At 39.6% G+C, this 21,740-nt stretch overlaps 3 long non-coding RNA genes across 4 annotated transcripts in view; 2 read left to right on the top strand and 1 right to left on the bottom strand.

Moving 5' to 3' along the window:
* LOC136254613 (uncharacterized) overlaps positions 1 to 21,740 on the top strand; it is a 522,347-nt gene that overhangs the window by 294,491 nt on the left and 206,116 nt on the right. The window lies entirely within an intron of this gene.
* Positions 772 to 3,333, bottom strand: LOC136254638 (uncharacterized). The gene is made up of 3 exons (XR_010700584.1): positions 3,242 to 3,333; positions 2,987 to 3,177; positions 772 to 1,360 (listed from the first exon to the last, which is right to left on the bottom strand). It is a non-coding gene; the product is annotated as an uncharacterized lncRNA (long non-coding RNA).
* On the top strand, positions 865 to 2,310 carry LOC136254665 (uncharacterized). Its single transcript, XR_010700659.1, has 5 exons — positions 865 to 1,033; positions 1,083 to 1,635; positions 1,687 to 1,873; positions 1,920 to 2,151; positions 2,206 to 2,310. It is a non-coding gene; the product is annotated as an uncharacterized lncRNA (long non-coding RNA).

Below are 21,740 nucleotides of genomic sequence, written 5' to 3'. Positions count from 1 at the left end.
ACATCTTCATAATAAGTGTGTTGTAGCGGACTATTTTCAAGGTGATGAAGAGCTTCCTATCTGGCATAGAGGAACCAAGAGCTTGTCATCAAGTGAGGTTTTGCGTTATTTGCTTTTTGAAAGAGAGTATATAATGTATATGATGGCTTCCATTTCAGTGCCATAGTTTTTTATTATGCTAATTAGTGAAAATGTACCGATGGAGAAGTTTTAAACTGATCTGATATAGTGAGTCTAAACAAAACACCGATACTTATCTAATATACCAATACACAAAGTGTATATCCATTTAGCTTGGAGGAACTAAATAAAAAGTTGTTGAAAGTACTCACAATCACTGGCAATGCTTATTGCCTGTGGTAGTGTGGCCACAATTAGCAACCCAGACAGTAAGGCACCCACTAGTATTTAAATGCATGCTCCCACTGACTTTACTTAATAGCTTGTAAAGGTGGCTGGTTGTTTCAAGTTGTAATTCATTCCATGTCTGCTTTTAAAGCTCACCACTATAATTGTTTGTTGTATGGTTAGTAAGTATTGAAACAAAATGAACATTAGCTGTAAGTACATTTCTATGGCTTTTCATAGCACTGTTTCAAGTAGAAAAATACTGTTTCCCTGGCCTTTTTTGCTGTATGACAGATAGTATAAAGTGGCTCAACCAAAGTAAAGACAATTCAGTTTTATATCAGTTTTGGTGCAGGGTAACTATATTGGGACCAACCAATATTGGCGATCTATCCACCCATCCAGTTTTATCAAAAATGGATGAACGTGTGTTCTACACATTAATGGTTTTGAAGTGAAACAACTATTCTTATGTAAAATTAATGTAGTGCCACCTGCCTGGCATAGATTCTATAGGGGCGCAATGTAATCTCTTAGCAGCTTCAACACTGAAGACACTTTCAAAGGAACCAAATGCCCTTGAGGAGTCATTTACCACTGATCCAGAAGATACTGACATGAGTGATCATGAGGAAACCTATCTAGACTCATCATTTCAGATCACACAGGATGACACTACAACAAAGTAAGCAAACAGCAGTCTCACACATTTAGTAATTACATCTACACCTTAGTGATGAAATTGAGCAGTAAATGGATCCAGGATCAACACTAGATCAGATAAAGTACATAGTCTTTAAGTCATCACTATTGGAGCTATTCACATCATGTACATCATGCCACAACATATGCAATTGTACCATCTCACAACCCAAGAGAACATTTATCTGTGTAAAACAGCTGTGTTCCCATTGTGGCCACAAAAGAATATGGATTAGTCAACCAATGATCAAGGATACACTAGCTGGAAATGTGATGCTCTCTGCTGCCATTCTCTTCAGTGGTAGTACGCCTGGAAAAATATTGCGGATACTGAATGAAATGCAAATAGCATGTATTTGTGACAGTACCTTCTACAACCAATAGAAAGCTTACCTTTATCCTGCAGTGGTTTCAGTATGAGAAAGCCATCAAACAAAGCTGTTGGCAGAGTGCAGAAGTCATGGTACTGCCCTGTCTATAGGAGGTGATGGGAGAGTTGACAGCCCTGGACACTCAGCAAAGTACGGCTCTTACAGTCTTATTGATTTTGATAGCAACAAAATTATTCATATGGAACTAATCCAGGTAAAATTTGCACACTGTTTTTATATCATACATGATTGGATATGTTCCCAGAGTAATCAAGTAACGTCTAGCAATCACATGGAGAAAGAGGGACTATCCAGGGTTCTTAAATTCTTAGATGCTAAGTCTTTGCAAGTGGGTACATTGGTTACTGATAGGCATAAGCAAATCGATAAGTTTATCAGCAGGCAATACCCAGACATTGAACATTGCTATGATGTGTGGCATGTGTGAAAAGGTAAGGCAGTTGCTCTGGAGAATTGTATGTAGTTTATTATGTATAGGAGTAAAGAAAAAATTAAACAAGGCAGCAAAATACAAGGACTGCTAACTTATTAACGATTGCATGGATAAAAAGTATAGCCAACCATATGTACTGGTGTGCAGCATAAGCTCCAAGTGGTAATGAAATGGCAGTTTGTTGGAAGTCCATGATGAATCATTTGTGTGACGAACATGAAGACTGTTACCATACTAATGACCTGGGCAATAGGCATAAAAAGTGGTTTATACCAGGTAAAGGCAAGAAAACAAAACTAGACTCAACCATGCACATGTCATGTATAACAGGTACTAAAGCATGGGAGAAACTCAGTGATATCATTGGAAACCATTGGTTAATGTCTGATATAAAAGAGCTCTCCCCTAGCCAACAGACCAGCAGCGTTGAGAGCTACTGTATCACAGTGTAATCGACCACTTTACTGCTAAACTGATGGCTTTTGTTATCATGGAATGCATTGCAGGTAAAGAACAGTCATATGGTATACATACAGTGAAATTGAAATGATAAATATCACAGGTTATTGATTGTTGCAATGCATTTTAATGAAAATTTTAAGAGGCCACAGGCATTCACAAGAGATGGAAAAGAGCAGAGACGGCTGACTTTTCCAAAATCTAAGCAGGGGGAATACACACCTAAAGTAGTCCCAGTGCCGAAAACTTACAGTAAGTTGGTCAAAGTATTCATCTTGTTTGTTAAATACTCATTACGGACTGCGCAAATGAATTGATGGTGAAAGCAATACAACTATGTTTAACAAATGCAGACAAAGACAAAGGGCCGCAAAGAAAACCACCTCAGTTACCTAAAGCCCCTCCTCATTTAGCAAGCCAGTATATGCATCCTTACAAAGACACAATACCTGAATTTACACGATATAATGACTGATTTATTTAGACTCAATGGAAATTTCTCTTACTTTTTTTTTCTAAAGTTACATTTGCAATTGGGCATTTTTTTATGCAAGGCACTACGTACCTGGCCATATACATATTGCCTGGATCGATACTAGAACAACTGATAACAAATATACCGGTAGCTACACTTGAAAAATATATGGCTTACCAGTATGTATCCTTAATTCGTCCGTGTCTGTACTCTACCATAGGAGCAATGCCACTGCTTTTGCATCTCTTGACAGTAATCACAAAGTCCTTTCTATGCTCTAGACTGGGTAGATTCCTTACGGGAAGTGGGAGCGGTGACCATCATTTTCACTGTCACTCTACCTGTACAATTTGCGCACTTCAATCACACTTCACGAAGGAGAAAAATTTGTAAGTGGATAAGCAACGCCACATCCTATTCTTACTCTCTTACCGTCTACAGTTCCAATCAGAGGACGAATCACAGCGCTTATTTAATGTAATTTATTATTAACAATAAATTGAAGTTAACATACCTGGTGCATCAGGCACTAAGAGTAGCTGGAAATTATCAGGCGCTAAGAGAGATTCAAATCTAAACCCAAGCTCACATGATGCACTGTATCTCGTGAACCACCACGTTGCCTGAAGTGTGAAAAATTGCAAGCTTAGAAATTCTCAGAAACGGAATTGCTGCTGGCGTATTACCCTTTGGGATAGCTACTACCCGTCACTGAAATTGTGAGAAAGCCTGTCGCTAATAATATTGTGGATTTTGTTGGACCGCGAAAGTTCCGCCGCCAATAACAGCTGAATTCAGCCGCAATCACAACTAGGATACATACCCAACGTTGTCTACGCTCCAAGTGCGTAAGTCCGTTTTTGTTTGTGTTGTGTCATTTGAATTTGTTGTTCACACCTGTAGTAACTTCATTATTGTAATGCCAGCAACCCGGCGCGAATCTCAGGACCTCCCTGTAACCGAGCCTTACACCCTAGTAGGCGCTCCCAAGCCTCAACTGGCAGCATTGACGGTAAACGCACTGAGGTCACACCTTAAGCATTACCATTTGGCTAAAACAGGGAACAAGGCTGTGTTAGTAGACCGCCTCCACAATCATTTGTCTTCACTTCAACCAGGAAATACCAATCCTGCGAGTGCTGCTGGCTCACAAACAACCACCTCTGTAGCAAATACTAATAGTTCCGTGGGCTCTCCATCAACAACTTCTGTTACCCATACAACGAATTCCAAGGGTAAGTAGAATTCTAGGAAAACGGGAACGGAAACGGAAAGCGGGAATGGAAACGACCAACGGAAAATGCCTGATGAAGGTTATCATGTCAATATACGGGTTAGATTTTACAGCATGATGCTTCTTTGTAACATTGTTGGACCCTTTCGCACTGTTCCGCTAAAGCGATTGAAACTCTCTAATAGAGCAGTCACCGTGCATTAAAATACTCTACTAGAACAGTCAAGAATGTTTTAGCTAGCTACTATGCGGACCTTTAAACCTGTGAATGATGGAGCAAATATGGCTGGCAAAGATTAGGTATGTAGACTAGTGAAAGAGTCATCAACGCTGACTGTTAACTGTTCCTTTAAAACTATAAATATTTTAAAAGATTCAACAGTGAAACATGCTTGAAGAAGTTTGTGTAATTATATAGACTGAAGACAGTGTCTATATAGGCTATGCACTTACATGCAGCTTCCCGATAAGAGCTATGTATGATAAGGTATGCTGTTAGCTTGCTTGTCAGCTGCAAGACGTGCATGGCTGGTCTCATATGGCACACACTAGCTATATCATCAACACTGTAAAAATCTGAAATAACCATACTCCTTGAAACCATACAAAAGATTCAACAATTAAGAGTGAAGAGATTTACAAGTATTCTAATCAATTGGCAGTGTTTACATAAAGATGTTAGAAGGTGTATGACTGCAATCTTGTCAAGATAAAAGTTAGGTATGTGGTAGATACTGTAATCAGTATGTGTCAGGCTGAGGTGACTCCAATGAAGAGGCTGAGTGTTGCCAGCTATAGTACAATTATTCACAAACTTTCAATACTAAAAGGCCCCTGGTGAGATACATGGTTTGTAAAACATTCTGTGACTGCTCTATTAGAGTATTTTAATGGACGGTGACTGCTCTATTAGAGAGTTTCGATCGTTTTAGCGGAACAGTACGGAGGGTCCACCAATGTTACAAAGAAGCATCATGCTGTAAAATCTAACCCGTATATTGACATGATAACTTTCATCAGGCATTTTCCGTTGGTCGTTTCCGTTCCCGCTTTCCGTTCCGTTCCCGTTTTCCTAGAATTCTACTTACCCGAATTCCAATGCTCAACCAGCAAATTCCACCACACAATCCACACATTCTGGCGCTCTGACCCTGCCACAACAACTTGTCGAACAGCTGGCCACCTATCTTCAGCAACATCAAACTACAACTGCAGGAAACCAGGGTAACACTGTAGATGATGATAACTTGTCCGTTGCATCGGGGCCAACTCACACCACCATGGTAGCTCCAATTCAAATGGCTACATCCACTACTGCAGTAGCATCAGCTACTTTAGCACCTAGTGCCACACTTGCTAGAACCTCACTACCGACAATCACACTTGCTCTGCCTACCCTGCCATCACCTATGCCACCAGTCAACCTCACCAGGACTCAGCTACCAGTCAACCTCACTAGGACTCAGCTACCGGTTATCCCAACTAGAGTCAGAGATAAAATCGCCAGAGGTGAGTACATTGATTTTGCAAGTCTGCTATCTAAATCAATGTTTAGTACACATAACCCCTTGTCCCAGCAATCAGTCACACTTCGATTGAATTCTGACGACGACTCCTTTACAGTCCAACCAGCCGTTCCTCATAGCACCTCCTCACAACGGATATCCTCCGTTGCTAGTTGGATGGAGGCTTGGAATGTATACCTATCGGTATGCACAGCTTTCAATCCTTCTTGTGCGGCAGAATTAATACAGTACTAGTGCATTATTACTTCAGCCAACTCCGATCACCCTATATCAGAATGGCTCAACTATGATGTAAAGTTCTGTACCAAAGCTGCGAACGACCCATCCCTTAGGTGGGATACCCGCGACACAGATTTGTGGCTGGAATGCATGACCTCGAAAGCCATGCAATCACAACGTTGGCCATGCTCCCATTGTGGTGCCACTAACCATTTCCCTGACAGATGTCCTTTTCGTCTGGAATCTTCAAGCATGGGAATTCCAAATGCAGGAACTTAAGATACCGGACCAGGAACTAGGCGGCGAGCCCCAGGGCACTCATCTCACCCAAGAAGGGCCCAGCTGCAGCCGCCAATTTGCCACGACTACAACAATGCAGTCTGCCACCGCCCATACTGCAATTACCTCCATAAATGTGACTACTGCGGAGGTGACCACCCGGTCAGGAGCTGCCTCTCCCGTAGGCAGCCCAGGCGTCAATAAGCCACTACCGTGGACTCCCTTACGATCGTTTGTTCTTGAACGTGAATTAAGCAACCATCCTAACAAAGCCTTTGTCAGGCAACTTATCAATAATCTACGACATGGCTGTACAATCGGCTACGAAGGACCTCAATTTACCTACTTTGCCACCAATCTACAATCTGCATCTCAGCAGCCTAAAGTAATTGACATCACCCTCACTGAGGAGTGTAAAGCAGGACGTATTCTTGGACCTTTCCAACACCCACCCCTCCCGAACTTTCGCACTTCTGGCTTAGGCCTTGTGCCTAAACATGATGGAGGGTGGCGAATTATTTATCACTTATCGGCACCGCAAAATTTTAGTATTAATGATTTCATCGACCCATCATTATATTCCTTATCTTACTGCACCATAGACAACGCATATAGAATTATCAACACGTTAGGACCTGGAGCTCTCATGAGTAAGATAGACTTAAAAAATGCATTCTGTCTCATCCCGGTCAGACCCAAAGACTGGAACCTTTTGGAAATCTGCTGGCGTCACCAATTCTATGTAGATACATGTTTACCTTTTGGACTTAGGTCAGCCCCTCACATCTTCAATGAACTATCAACTTCTATTCACTGGATTTTACAGCACACATATGGCATTCAAAATTTACTTCACTACCTTGACGATTTCTTTACTGCCGGCCTGTCGACTTCCCAGTGTGTAAGCAGAACCTGCAAGCTATGTTTGCATTGTGTGACAAGATCAATGCACCCATTAAGATGTCGAAAGTGGAAGGCCCTTCCACCACCTTAACATTTTTAGGAATTCAGTTAGACACAGTTACTATGGAAGCTAGCATAACACCTGAAAAGAAACTAGATCTCCTTCATGAACTTCATTGGATGACCCATAAAGATAGCTGCACTAAAAAGGAGCTGCTTTCAGTCATCGGTAAACTATCATTTTGCTGCAAAGTTCTCCCTGCGGGTAGAATGTTTCTCCGTAGAATGATCGACCTGAGCACTACGGTGAAAGAACTTAATCATCACATCCCTTTAACCACTGAAGCACAACTGGATATCCAATGGTGGATTAACTACTTACCCAAATGGTCAGGGAAAAGCCTCATCCTAAAAAATGAATGGACACCATCACCAACACTGCACCTCTATACAGACGCCTCAGGATCATGTGGCTGGGGGGCATACTGGTCGGGCAGATGGCTGCAAGCTTGTTGGACGCCTGCCCAGCAACAGATGGATATCACCTGGAAGGAACTGTTTGCCATAGTATCTGCTGTACATGCATGGGGCTCATTCTGGTCGCGTCGTAAAATCCTATTTCACTGCAACAACAAATCAGTCGTGGACATCTGGGACAAGGAGTCAACTCGTGCTGCACACACTATGGCCTTAGTAAGACTGTTATACTTTTGTGCAGTGCACCACCAATTGAATGTATGTGTAGTGCATGTCCCCGGTGTTTGTAATGATATCGCAGATGCATTATCTCGTTTTCAGATGGACCGGTTCTGGAAACTAGCTCCAACAGCCAACCCGAGGCCGGACAGCACCCCTGCATGGCCGACACAGACCTTTATGCGAGCCTACTGCAATTCCAGTATCATGGAGTTGCCCAATCAACACGCCGTACGTACAGTGCAGGCCTCACAAAGTTCCACGCCTTTTGCGACCAGTACAATCTCCACACCCACCCAGCATCTTCTCTAACGCTACAATACTTCTGCGTACATGAAGCTCGTCACATCTCTTATAAGACCATTAAAGTGTACTTGGCAGCTATTCGCCTTGACCATATTGAGAACGGTTATCAAGATCCTACAAGAGATAACCTCCTGCAACTAGTCTGTAGAGGCATTCCCCGTCATCAGGGCGATAACCAGCGGAACAGATTACCAATTACCCTCAACATTCTACACACTTTAAAGGAGCAGCTCCGCCAGTCCTCTTACACATTCCAAGAAAAGCTTATGCTGTGGTCAGCATTCACTATAGCCTTTTATGGCTTCTTCAGAGCAAGTGAATATGTTAACCTCCGCTGGGATGATGTAACTTATGATGAAGAACAAATGTCAATTACTCTACACCAATCAAAGACCGATCCATTCAGACGAGGCCACACTGTACACATTTTTAAAACCACCTCATCTACCTGCCCACTTAAGGCACTCAAACGCTATAAGGATTCTGTCACCAGCACACCACCTAATGCTTTTCTATATCACGCCGGCAGGTTTACTCCATTGTCCCGTCCAGCAGTCACTAGAGTAATTCGACAGCTCCTTTCACAGGCTGGTCTTAATTACATGGACTATGCATCACATAGCTTTAGAATAGGTGCTGCTACCACCGCAGCAGCTGCCGGTCTTCCAGCATGGATGATTAAAAGCCTTGGACGCTGGTTAAGCAACGCTTACTTGTCTTATATTCACTGCCAACCATCAAGAACTCCAGCTATTCACCATTTATTAGCTCATACGGATGCATCCAACCAACCAGAATGGGACCCAGACTGTATGCATTGACACATCAACCAGCTAAACTGACACACCATATGCTAGTATTTGTTAACACAAATGTACATTCTGTTAACCACTGCTTATCCAATGTTAAAATTAAAAATAAATAAATAAACTAATATTAAAATATAACCTTGGCACCACGTGTAGAGGATGAATACTCGGGCAACTGAGGGAAGTAAATTTATAGGAAGCTGAAACTAATTTGGGCAAAGAAAATTTGGGCAAGTTTTAACCAAATAGCCTTGAACTGTTTGCGTGTGTAATGATCACAGCTTTGTGTACTTGACTTCGACAACAACTTTTACCCGTTGCTTATTGCATATCAGCAGTCTAACCTGCATGCCTGTTAGAACTCGAAGCATGCTAAATATCATCACATGAATATTTATTGTGGATGGATGGTGCATGCTGCCCACTGCACTGAGAGTGCTGCTGCATGCATGTTATTAGTGCTGGTGCATACATGTTATGATTGCACTGAAAGTGCTGCTGCGTGCATGTTGTTTGCTGTACTGAGAGTACTGCTGCGTGTGTGCGTGCGTGCTGTTTGCTGTACCGAGAGTGCAGCTGCGTGCCTGTTATTTGCCGGCTGTACTAAGAGTGCCGCTGTGTGCTTGTTATCTGCTGCTCTAAGAATGCCACCGTGTGCATGTTACTTGCTGCTTTGAATTGAGGTGCTGCTGCATGAGTGTCGTGGCTGTTATTGCATGATAGCTATTGCTAACTGTTACATAAATGTTCATGGCTGCTCATACTGGAGAGCACTGATGCATGCTGCTGCATAACTTTCACCATTGCCGCAGTTAATGTTATTCAAGACAAGTTTGGTTTGTTGCTTCTACATGTGAATGCATGTGCTTCAACTGCGGCTCGGTACCTGCTGACCTGCCATCCCGTGACCCCTCAGTTACCCAGTTATCACCCAAATTAGGCCACTGGCTTCTTTGTTTAGCTACTTGGTAAGCTTGACTAGAGTGAATTGTCGCATGTGCATGATTCAATATTACAGGTACATTTAAAAGGGAGGATTGGATGGCGACCTGTCTGTATTGCATGCATAGCTCGGGGGCGGATTGGTGAAAAAGGGACAGGCCGCCATCCTGCTTTCTATCTTCGTGTAATAACGGAGGTAATCGTACATATTTTGCTGGTAAGGTGAGCCTTTCTTGTGTATTGATACCATTGTGATTAATAATCATGTATGTGTGTAGCTTGTCGTACCTAGTTTGTGATATTTAGTGCATGTCAACTAGTACAACCGCCTTAAGGTTGGCGTGGGGCTGGCTGATAATGTATAATTGCTCGGGGGCAGTTGGGTGGCATGCGGGCAGCCCCATGCCCGTTCCATAAGGCAGTTGGAAAGAAGTACTGGTAAGATTGTTAACTCATAGTTATGGTCACAGACTTTACTCTTCAACCCAACTCACGTCACAACAATTCTTACAGATCACGTTGTAATGTCACGAGTTCTGTAATTACAACTTCGGAAGTGACGTTTTTGCAACTTTGTGGTTAATTATCTCGCTGAATAACCAATGATAATATTAAAAATGTTTTTTTGTGCATTGTATGGTTATACAAACATATCAAAACAATAAAATTGATAGGTAAAAGTTCCACTGGAGAAGACCTTTAAGACACTATGGTACTTGGATTTCGTGGTCTGGTTAATTGCTGTAATCAGTTTGACAGCTGATCTTCAGTTTTATAGGCGACAGCTCATCACAGGTATAGGCTTCTTGGCAGGACCATGTTGTATTTATTCAGCTGGCAAGGCACCTAAAACTTGTTTACAACACTACAGGTTTTTGCAATTGAATTGGGCGACTTTGCAATTGAATTCGTCCCGTTTGCAATTGAGTTCGTCGCTTTTGCAATTGAATTCGTCCCGTTTGCAATTGAATTCGTCCTGTTTGCAATTGAATTCGTCCCGTTTGCAATTGAATTCGTCGCTTTTGCAATTGAATTCGTCCCGTTTGCAATTGAATTCGTCGCTTTTGCAGTTAAATTCGTCCATAACAAGAATGGCAGCTGGAGCAAACATGAAAACATGATGTAGCAGCTGCTACAAGAACTTGTTCAAGTACAACAGTAGTAAACAACTCTTTATAAGGCAATGATTCTTCCTCTACAGCCTCTCCAACAACATTCCAAACTCTACTACGCCATTCGCGATGGGTGTGGTCACTCGCGAGCAAGCTAATTAACTTGTCAGACAGCTATCAACTTCGCGTACTACCAGCTTCAATTACCTTCTAGTGTCTCAAGTGTAACTCTCCAAGGCATAAATAGTTCATCTCTTAATGAACGGGTTGGTTTCTTGGTGCCGTTTTGTTTATGACGAATTGTAATGCAAACGCGACGAATTCAATTGCAAAACCGACTAATTCAACTGCAAAAGCGACGAATTCAATTGCAAAACCGACGAATTCAATTGCAAACGGGACGAATTCAATTGCAATACCGACGAATTCAATTGCAATACCGACGAATTCAATTGCAAACGGGACGAATTCAATTGCAAAGGCGACGAATTCAATTGCAAAAACCTGTAATGACAACTTTGCTGTCACAGGCGCTCACACTGGGAGATTGGTCCTTTGTAAATTATCCCAAGGTCTAATGGCGGCACGTTCAGAGGTTTGTTTAGGGCTGTTGTTGCATGTTATACTCTTCTTAGCAGCTATACAAATGTTTTCAGGCAAGTTCTTCCCAGCCTGTTTGCTAGTCTGTTTTCCCAGTCCGCTCTATGTTTTAGTCATGTCCAATATGCACTCAACAAGCCTGCTGGAAGGTTTAGGGTGGTACCAAAGTGACCATATCCTGTCTTGCAATAACAGTTATTACAATCACATATTTACACATGCTTTGAAGTTATGTTATGATGTTAACACTTGTCAGCAGGAGTATTTTATGGTTTACCAAGTGGGTGGGGAAAAACTGGTTTAAAGGTTTCTTAACAGGTTGTTGGCTGACCTATACAACACCAGTTAATAACTGGTTATTTGCACACTGGTGCATAGCACTAAAAGGAATGTACACAGAAAGCTTTTCAGCGTAATGTATGTGATTGTCTCAGCAAAAACCCAACTTTTTGCATTTTGAGAAAAACAAAATTCTATAATTAAGCATGCTATAAAGAAAAATGTGTTCTTATCACCCATGTCAGCAGATTTGATTTTTCACCCAGAACACAAAAAGCTACATGAATAAACTATCTAATTTCACAATCAAAATCAGCTAGACTTGAGTGGTCTGGTTTTGCTGGCTGCTTTTCCCAAACCAAGTGGCGATCTGTACGTGTGTTGTGGGGCCTTAATGGAGCTCTGATCAGCCTGGGAATAGCTGTGTGTGGCTGTACAGCTCCATGGTGTTGAATAAATACATCTGTTGTGAATTTCCTTTTATTTTAGCCAGTTTTGATACCTGAATGGCCCATAACTTGGCCTAATCCATCCCAAAACATTCCTTTTCAATTTTAAACAGCATCTATCCCACCTTCCAGGCCACCCACCTCCCACCCCTTTTGGAGTTTGCCTGATACAGCCAACCTCGGTTTAAAAAACAATCTAAAATGGCGAGAAACTTAGCTTTTGACTACTACCTCAGTGGATGATCTGGAAGGTAATAAATTGTTGTAAAACGTGTGAAAATTGGTACGCATAGCTACTACCATTGGCAAGCTACAACACTCTGAATATTTAAAACTGCCATTTCTTGATACCTTCAGATGGGCGGCGATAAGACGGGTTTTCCCAGACTGGGTCACAAATATGCAAGTTATTATCAGGACATTACTCAGAGAAGGAAAACTCAAATCAATTAAAACTATGCACCATTTTATTTTTCTGCTAATGTAGAATTCAAAACTCTTCTTTAGACTGAGCAGTACGCGTGTCACGTGCATTTGTTAATGATGGGGTAAACGTAAGCAAGATTGTCGTAATTAAACCACCTTCATACCCATATGTGTAAGTACTTAGAGGGCAAAACTATACCTCAGTTGATTAGCTAATCCATGGCAAACCTTTTAAACCGAACTCCAACATTGTAGACTAATACAAACAGAAGTAATCGCTGTGAATATAAGCACCTGTAGTATATTTTAGTATAGTCTACTGTATAGCACTATAATTCCAAACCTATTCATCACAATAGGCTGAAATGTTGGTGATCCATTCCTTGGACACCGTAGATAATACTGAGAAAAAAAATCGAAAGTTGTGTAAACAAGTCGGATTTTTGCAAGATGGTCACATATAGATTTAGCATGTAATGGATAGTGTTTTAGTATACCATTAGCAATTGATATGATGCCATGAACTAGCCTGAGTTGTTCCACAACAGGATGATAAGTTATGTATGTAAATGTCAATGGGTGATAATTAACTTATTATCCAGTAGCAGAGCTACTCTGTATGGCTGTGTGATAGTTACCATCCAGTGTGGCACTTTAACATACTCACACACTGGGATTAAAAATTGTTTTAGGTGAAGTACTGATAAAGAATTATTTTTTAACATGTATATATACAGTAAGGTGCTTACATACCATCCCTTTTGGCTGTGTAACTACATACATACATGTTAGTGTAGCAATAACAAGTTGATGTTGAGCTACTTCTAAAATCCAGGCGCCATGCAGCTAGCTAACTCATCTGGAATTAACCAACTGTGTATTACCATTGTTTTACCCAATAGGGTTTTGGGTGTGCAATAATATTATTAGCTATTAGTGTGTAATTCTCATATTTTGTAATTCATGAAATTTTTGTAATTCGTTCAATTATGTTGCTATGCACTGCTAAAGAAGCACTTTTTTAAACAAACCGCTTTTACCAACATATTACGCACAGAAGTATCTTCTAAACTGTTTTATAGTTTGACTATCGTGTTTTTTTCTCACAAATTCTCTTGAGAAAGCCTCAAAGCTGCTCTTCATTTTAGTTGTTTTTCAGTTGTTAAACGCATGAAAACCCCAAAGAGAAGGTACTTTACAAAGTCTGAGGAAAATTGCTACACCTGTATTTCAGTCCGCCAAAAAGAAACCACCTCAGAGCAAAGTTTACCTGTGCAGAAGTTTAATACAGACTTAATTTCGCTTTTACCTCATATGTAAAAGCTGCTTTTACCAATTTTAACGATTTTGTTCACGTGGGTGCGTACAAACAAACATAGGTAGATAGGTAGATAGGTACACACACACACACACGCACGCACGCACGCACACACACACATACACTTTTACAAAAACAATTTCAGTAAACCAGGTGCGTGCCCACAACCGGCCTTTGGCAGGCTGTGGGCGCGTGCCTGGTTTAAAAACAACTGTACACAGGAACATTGTATGTATACTGTACATGTGTACATATTGTATAAAACTTACATACTGTTCATCCAAAATGTCAGGATCACATATTCAGACAGCAACAACATAAACAAAATAGAAAACAACCATATCAACACATGTTGTATTTGTAATCTTGTACTATGTAGGTGTTAACAAAGTTTAAACAATTGATGTTGTGCTAATTCTAAAAAACAGGTGTTCAGTTAAATAATGCTTTATCAATGAACAACTGATAACATTAAACAATATATACAGTACAAAAATATTAATGTTACAAGACACACGGTAGTGTGTTGTGTGGTTGAAAAAGTTAGTGTACCACACCGTGGGTATATTGACAGGAAGAAAGAAATACGTAACATTTCTGCTTTTTCACATACTTTACAAAAATTAGAATAAAATACAAACCCTTTAATCAATTTCCGTGGATGGAGTGAGTGTATGATGGTAAGTTCATGTACAATTAGAGAATAATTGGAGTACAATTAGAGAATAATTGGATTATTGCATACAGCTTTGTTTAAAGTACAGTCCATTTAATGATGGAGTACAGTATTTTCCTTGTTGTACTCTACACAATGCCATACAGTGGTACCTCCATTATCTGAATGCCTGTGTGCTAATGCAATCTCAATAGTGTTTAGACAAGTGAATTACGTAGTTGGAAACATATGTGACCCGCTGAGGGAAACCTGACTTGTTTACATTTTCCTCTAACTTCATTTTATGAATTTTTGGTTGTCTAGAGGGAAAAACCCAATGGGAAGTTAAAGTTTCAGCTTTTTCTGGTGAGTGCTTTTGGAGTTATAGGGGTAGACAACAAGACGCTCGAGCAAAACAATCTATTTCTACAGTGCCTATATGGAAAATATTTACAGGTGCTCATTAAATAGATCATAAGTCTTGAGTGCAAAGGGCTACGGAGTTGGGACTTATGTCACTCTATTCACCATAAACTGGAGCATTCATCAAAGTATAGTTTTTGTCTAAATACACCCATGCAACAAGAAGGCCATTTAAGGATAAAAATGGCAGTTTTACTGCAACGTAAACAAACACATGTAACTCATGTTTGCTTCCCGGTACAGAAACAAAACAAAAATAGTCCTGCTCTCCACGAAGAGGTGAATACATTGCTTTATTAAATTTGAGCCTTTCTTTACTGTTTACTGAAGAAATTAAAACATGCGTAAAGTTACTTTTTTAGCATGCATTTTTACCCAATGTATTTCAAATGTAAAACAGAATTATGCAAATATGTCAGGTTTTCATTCAGCAGGTCACATATTAATTTCCATACAGAGCTCCATTTAGTTAGACTAATAGAACATAATGAAATACTCTATAATCAAAGGGCTCAATTCTACTGTGGTATTAAAAGTGATCTAAGGGCACACAGGGGTTACCAATATACTGCATCGTTAAAATATTTATCAAAGTTTCTTGAAAATACAAAAGTTACGCATAAGCTATAGACTACATGGGCCTGCCAAGTTTATTGCAAATTGCTGTTAGGCAATATGAGTGATATTCAACATGATTGCTACACTTACAATTATGTCTACAATATTGCTCAACCAGCTAAAATTTCAGTAATTCTCAAAAAAGAGTCTGTCACAATATGCTTGTATACCTCAACAAGACTTTATGCAATTTCATAATTATATAAGTACAACACAATACAATTGTGACTGGATTTTGGAAAAACGATCCAAATCGCACATTAGAAGTTTCGAGATAAACGGTTTTAAAGAATTGAAGCCAGCATAACTCTCCAAGGATAGCAAACACGCGTATGAAATTTACACAAAAGATGCATCAATCTGTTACCTTTCAAGGCGCTTCCAGTACTTGTAGCTGCTTGTACAGTTTCCCGCCAAATAAGATAGAAAATCTGAGCAGTTGGACGAGCGAAGTAGTATCACGAGTGCTCACAAAGGGGTGGAGGCTGGGGGGTGGCGGGGAGGACAAAAGATAGGCCTCAAAATGGGGGCAGACCACGATTGGAGACCAGACACGAGATTACAGGGCTGTGCTGGCTCCTTAGTGGCTGATATGTAGCAAAATCTACAGAGAACACGTCTGGCCAACATTATAAGGCTGTCCACCAGTAAACCACTGATTCTTGCCAAGCCAGGTCCTTCACAAGGCCTGAAACCGCCATTTGGGGACTCCACACCACCCAGAAAAGACATCTATTAAAACCAGCCTCGTGTAGTTTGAGTAGTGCTGAGGGTCAAAACTTGTAGTACGATAGTGTAGCTATCCACTGGTGGTGTTAGTTTGATTTTGCCTGATGTGCAATTTGGTTCGGTTCTGTAAAATCTGGTCACAATTGTAGAAATACACCCTCAAGCACTGTCTTCCAAACTAATACCACATATGCCATCCGGAGATTACACATATCTTACAAAATGATTATGTGGATAGGATGATTCGCTTCTGTGTAGGGTCGAGCGATATTATTGTTTTAGTAAATATCACCCCACTTCGTGGTATAAGTAAACATACATGTTAGTTAGTGATACTGTACACATGCTAGTACAACATGTATGTATACTATATGTACTGTACATGTGTACATATAAAACTTACACCCTGTTCATCCAAAATGTCATGATCACATATTCAGGCAGCAACAACATAAACAAATAGAAAACAACCATTCATTCAGTATCAACACATGTTGTATTTGTACTATGTACAGTATGTGTTAACAAATTTTAAACAAGTTGATGTAATTGTGCTACTTCTAAAAACAGGAGCTAATGCTACCCTTATATAAGGAATCAAAAAGCCATTGATAAAATATACTGTACAAAATATTATAAATACATACAATTGATTCATTACACCTGGTTTGCCAGGGCCACCTTTAAATGAAGTGCAGTGTATTTATAGTGATCTATGTATGGTTTACCAATATACTGCACTGTTAAAATATTTATCAAAGTCTCTTGATAAAAAGTTAATGATAAAAATGCAGAAGTTATTCATAAGCTACAAGGGGTGTATAATAGACTTGATGGGTATGCCAAACTCATTACAAGTTGCTGTACGGAAATTATGAGTGATTAAGTAACATGATCACTACGCTTGTAATCACACTTCTTCCTGCTAAAACATTGTTTAAGTAAACCAGGTGTGCACCCACAGCCAGCCAAATAACTAGCTGAAAGTGTATGCAAACTTTGGTAAAAATTTCAAAACAAAGCTGATGCTGTGTTAATTACCTCTAAAAATCAGGCACCAGCTAATACCATACCTTGAATTAAACAACTCTTTATCGAGACAAAATCCGACATACATGTAATAACACACTTTTCAAATTCTTTTTTGTTAAATAGTTATAATCTACTCAGCCAAGTGTATGATCTGGCAAAGTTTCTGCCTTGAATGCCAGTAACTTTCAGAGTTAAACCCCTACAAAGTAGTAACAGCAGTGAGGTTTATTTATCCACTACATATAGTACAAAGGTAAAGGCAAATTCAGTGAAGAAAAATTGATCATGTACTATCACCTCAAGCAGATGTAAAGAAATGTCCATATGTATACCTTATGTACAGTATACTTTTGTAACTGCAACAAAACAAAGATTTTACAACTCCTCTTGAGTAGGCAATTAAGAAGGTTATTTTCTGTACCTTAAAACTTGTTTCTTCATGTGGGTGTGTGGACAAGCATGCATACATGCAGGCACATTGATTTTCCAAACCAATTTTAGGAACTTGTAATACGCATGGTTTATAAACTTATCACAAGAAACTATACAAACTTTGCTGTCACAGGCGCTCACACTGGGAGATTGGTCCTTTGTAAATTATCCCAAGGTCTAATGGCGGCACGTTCAGAGGTTTGTTTAGGGCTGTTGTTGCATGTTATACTCTTCTTAGCAGCTATACAAATGTTTTCAGGCAAGTTCTTCCCAGCCTGTTTGCTAGTCTGTTTTCCCAGTCCGCTCTATGTTTTAGTCATGTCCAATATGCACTCAACAAGCCTGCTGGAAGGTTTAGGGTGGTACCAAAGTGACCATATCCTGTCTTGCAATAACAGTTATTACAATCACATATTTACACATGCTTTGAAGTTATGTTATGATCTTAACACTCGTCAGCAGGAGTATTTTATGGTTTACCAAGTGGGTGGGGGAAAAACTGGTTTAAAGGTTTCTTAACAGGTTGTTGGCTGACCTATACAACACCAGTTAATAACTGGTTATTTGCACACTGGTGTATAGCACTAAAAGGAATGTACACAGAAAGCTTTTCAGCGTAATGTATGTGATTGTCTCAGCAAAAACCCAACTTTTTGCATTTTGAGAAAAACAAAATTCTATAATTAAGCATGCTATAAAGAAAAATGTGTTCTTATCACCCATGTCAGCAGATTTGATTTTTCACCCAGAACACAAAAAGCTACATGAATAAACTATCTAATTTCACAATCAAAATCAGCTAGACTTGGGTGGTCTGGTTTTTCTGGCTGCTTTTCCCAAACCAAGTGGCGATCTGTACGTGTGTTGTGGGGCCTTAATGGAGCTCTGATCAGCCTGGGAATAGCTGTGTGTGGCTGTACAGCTCCATGGTGTTGAATAAATACATCTGTTGTGAATTTCCTTTTATTTTAGCCAGTTTTGATACCTGAATGGCCCATAACTTGGCCTAATCCATCCCAAAACATTCCTTTTCAATTTTAAACAGCATCTATCCCACCTTCCAGGCCACCCACCTCCCACCCCTTTTGGAGTTTGCCTGATACAGCCAACCTCGGTTTAAAAAACAATCTAAAATGGCGAGAAACTTGGCTTTTGACTACTACCTCAGTGGATGATCTGGAAGGTAATAAATTGTTGTAAAACGTGTGAAAATTGGTACGCATAGCTACTACCATTGGCAAGCTACAACACTCTGAATATTTAAAACTGCCATTTCTTGATACCTTCAGATGGGCGGTGATAAGACAGGTTTTCCCAGACTGGGTCACAAATATGCAAGTTATTATCAGGACATTACTCAGAGAAGGAAAACTCAAATCAATTAAAACTATGCACCATTTTATTTTTCTGCTAATGTAGAATTCAAAACTCTTCTTTAGACTGAGCAGTACGCGTGTCACGTGCATTTGTTAATGATGGGGTAAACGTAAGCAAGATTGTCGTAATTAAACCACCTTCATACCCATATGTGTAAGTACTTAGAGGGCAAAACTATACCTCAGTTGATTAGCTAATCCATGGCAAACCTTTTAAACCGAACTCCAACATTGTAGACTAATACAAACAGAAGTAATCGCTGTGAATATAAGCACCTGTAGTATATTTTAGTATAGTCTACTGTATAGCACTATAATTCCAAACCTATTCATCACAATAGGCTGAAACGTTGGTGATCCATTCCTTGGACACCGTAGATAATACTGAGAAAAAAAATCGAAAGTTGTGTAAACAAGTCGGATTTTTGCAAGATGGTCACATATAGGTTTAGCATGTAATGGATAGTGTTTTAGTATACCATTAGCAATTGATATGATGCCATGACTAGCCTGAGTTGTTCCACAACAGGATGATAAGTTATGTATGTAAATGTCAATGGGTGATAATTAACTTATTATCCAGTAGCAGAGCTACTCTGTATGGCTGTGTGATAGTTACCATCCAGTGTGGCACTTTAACATACTCACACACTGGGATTAAAAATTGTTTTAGGTGAAGTACTGATAAAGAATTATTTTTTAACATGTATATATACAGTAAGGTGCTTACATACCATCCCTTTTGGCTGTGTAACTACATACATACATGTTAGTGTAGCAATAACAAGTTGATGTTGAGCTACTTCTAAAATCCAGGCGCCATGCAGCTAGCTAACTCATCTGGAATTAACCAGCTGTGTATTACCATTGTTTTACCCAATAGGGTTTTGGGTGTGCAATAATATTATTAGCTATTAGTGTGTAATTCTCATATTTCGTAATTCATGAAATTTTTGTAATTCGTTCAATTATGTTGCTATGCACTGCTAAAGAAGCACTTTTTTAAACAAACCGCTTTTACCAACATATTACGCACAGAAGTATCTTCTAAACTGTTTTATAGTTTGACTATCGTGTTTTTTTCTCACAAATTCTCTTGAGAAAGCCTCAAAGCTGCTCTTCATTTTAGTTGTTTTTCAGTTGTTAAACGCATGAAAACCCCAAAGGGAAGGTACTTTACAAAGTCTGAGGAGAATTGCTACACCTGTATTTCAGTCCGACAAAAAGAAACCACCTCAGAGCAAAGTTTACCTGTGCAGAAGTTTAATACAGACTTAATTTCGCTTTTACCTCATATGTAAAAGCTGCTTTTACCAATTTTAACGATTTTGTTCACGTGGGTGCGTACAAACAAACATAGGTAGATAGGTAGATAGGTACACACACACACGCACGCACGCACGCACACACATACACTTTTACAAAAACAATTTCAGTAAACCAGGTGCGTGCCCACAACCGGCCTTTGGCAGGCTGTGGGCGCGTGCCTGGTTTAAAAACAACTGTACACAAGAACATTGTATGTATACTGTACATGTGTACATATTGTATAAAACTTACATACTGTTCATCCAAAATGTCAGGATCACATATTCAGACAGCAACAACATAAACAAAATAGAAAACAACCATATCAACACATGTTGTATTTGTAATCTTGTACTATGTAGGTGTTAACAAAGTTTAAACAATTGATGTTGTGCTAATTCTAAAAAACAGGTGTTCAGTTAAATAATGCTTTATCAATGAACAACTGATAACATTAAACAATATATACAGTACAAAAATATTAATGTTACAAGACACACGGTAGTGTGTTGTGTGGTTGAAAAAGTCAGTGTACCACACCGTGGGTATATTGACAGAAAGAAAGAAATACATAACATTTCTGCTTTTTCACATACTTTACAAAAATTAGAATAAAACACAAACCCTTTAATCAATTTCCGTGGATGGAGTGAGTGTATGATGGTAAGTTCACGTACAATTAGAGAATAATTGGATTATTGCATACAGCTTTGTTTAAAGTACAGTCCATTTAATGATGGAGTACAGTATTTTCCTTGTTGTACTCTACACAATGCCATACAGTGGTACCTCCATTATCTGAATGCCTGTGTGCTAATGCAATCTCAATAGTGTTTAGACAAGTGAATTACGTAGTTGGAAACATATGTGACCCGCTGAGGGAAACCTGACTTGTTTACATTTTCCTCTAACTTCATTTTATGAATTTTTTGTTGTCTAGAGGGAAAAACCAATGGGAAGTTAAAGTTTCAGCTTTTTCTGGTGAGTGCTTTTGGAGTTATAGGGGTAGACAACAAGACGCTCGAGCAAAACAATCTATTTCTACAGTGCCTATATGGAAAATATTTACAGGTGCTCATTAAATAGATCATAAGTCTTGAGTGCAAAGGGCTACGGAGTTGGGACTTATGTCATTCTATTCACCATAAACTGGAGCATTCATCAAAGTATAGATTTTTGTCTAAATACACCCATGCAACAAGAAGGTCATTTAAGGATAAAAATGGCAGTTTTACTGCAACGTAAACAAACACATGTAAC

This window comes from Dysidea avara, chromosome 1 (assembly GCF_963678975.1).
Source record: "Dysidea avara chromosome 1, odDysAvar1.4, whole genome shotgun sequence".
In the NCBI taxonomy this organism is placed as follows: domain Eukaryota; kingdom Metazoa; phylum Porifera; class Demospongiae; order Dictyoceratida; family Dysideidae; genus Dysidea; species Dysidea avara.
The sequence above is the reverse complement of the archived record's forward strand: the minus strand, read 5'-3'. Positions and strand labels throughout refer to the sequence as shown.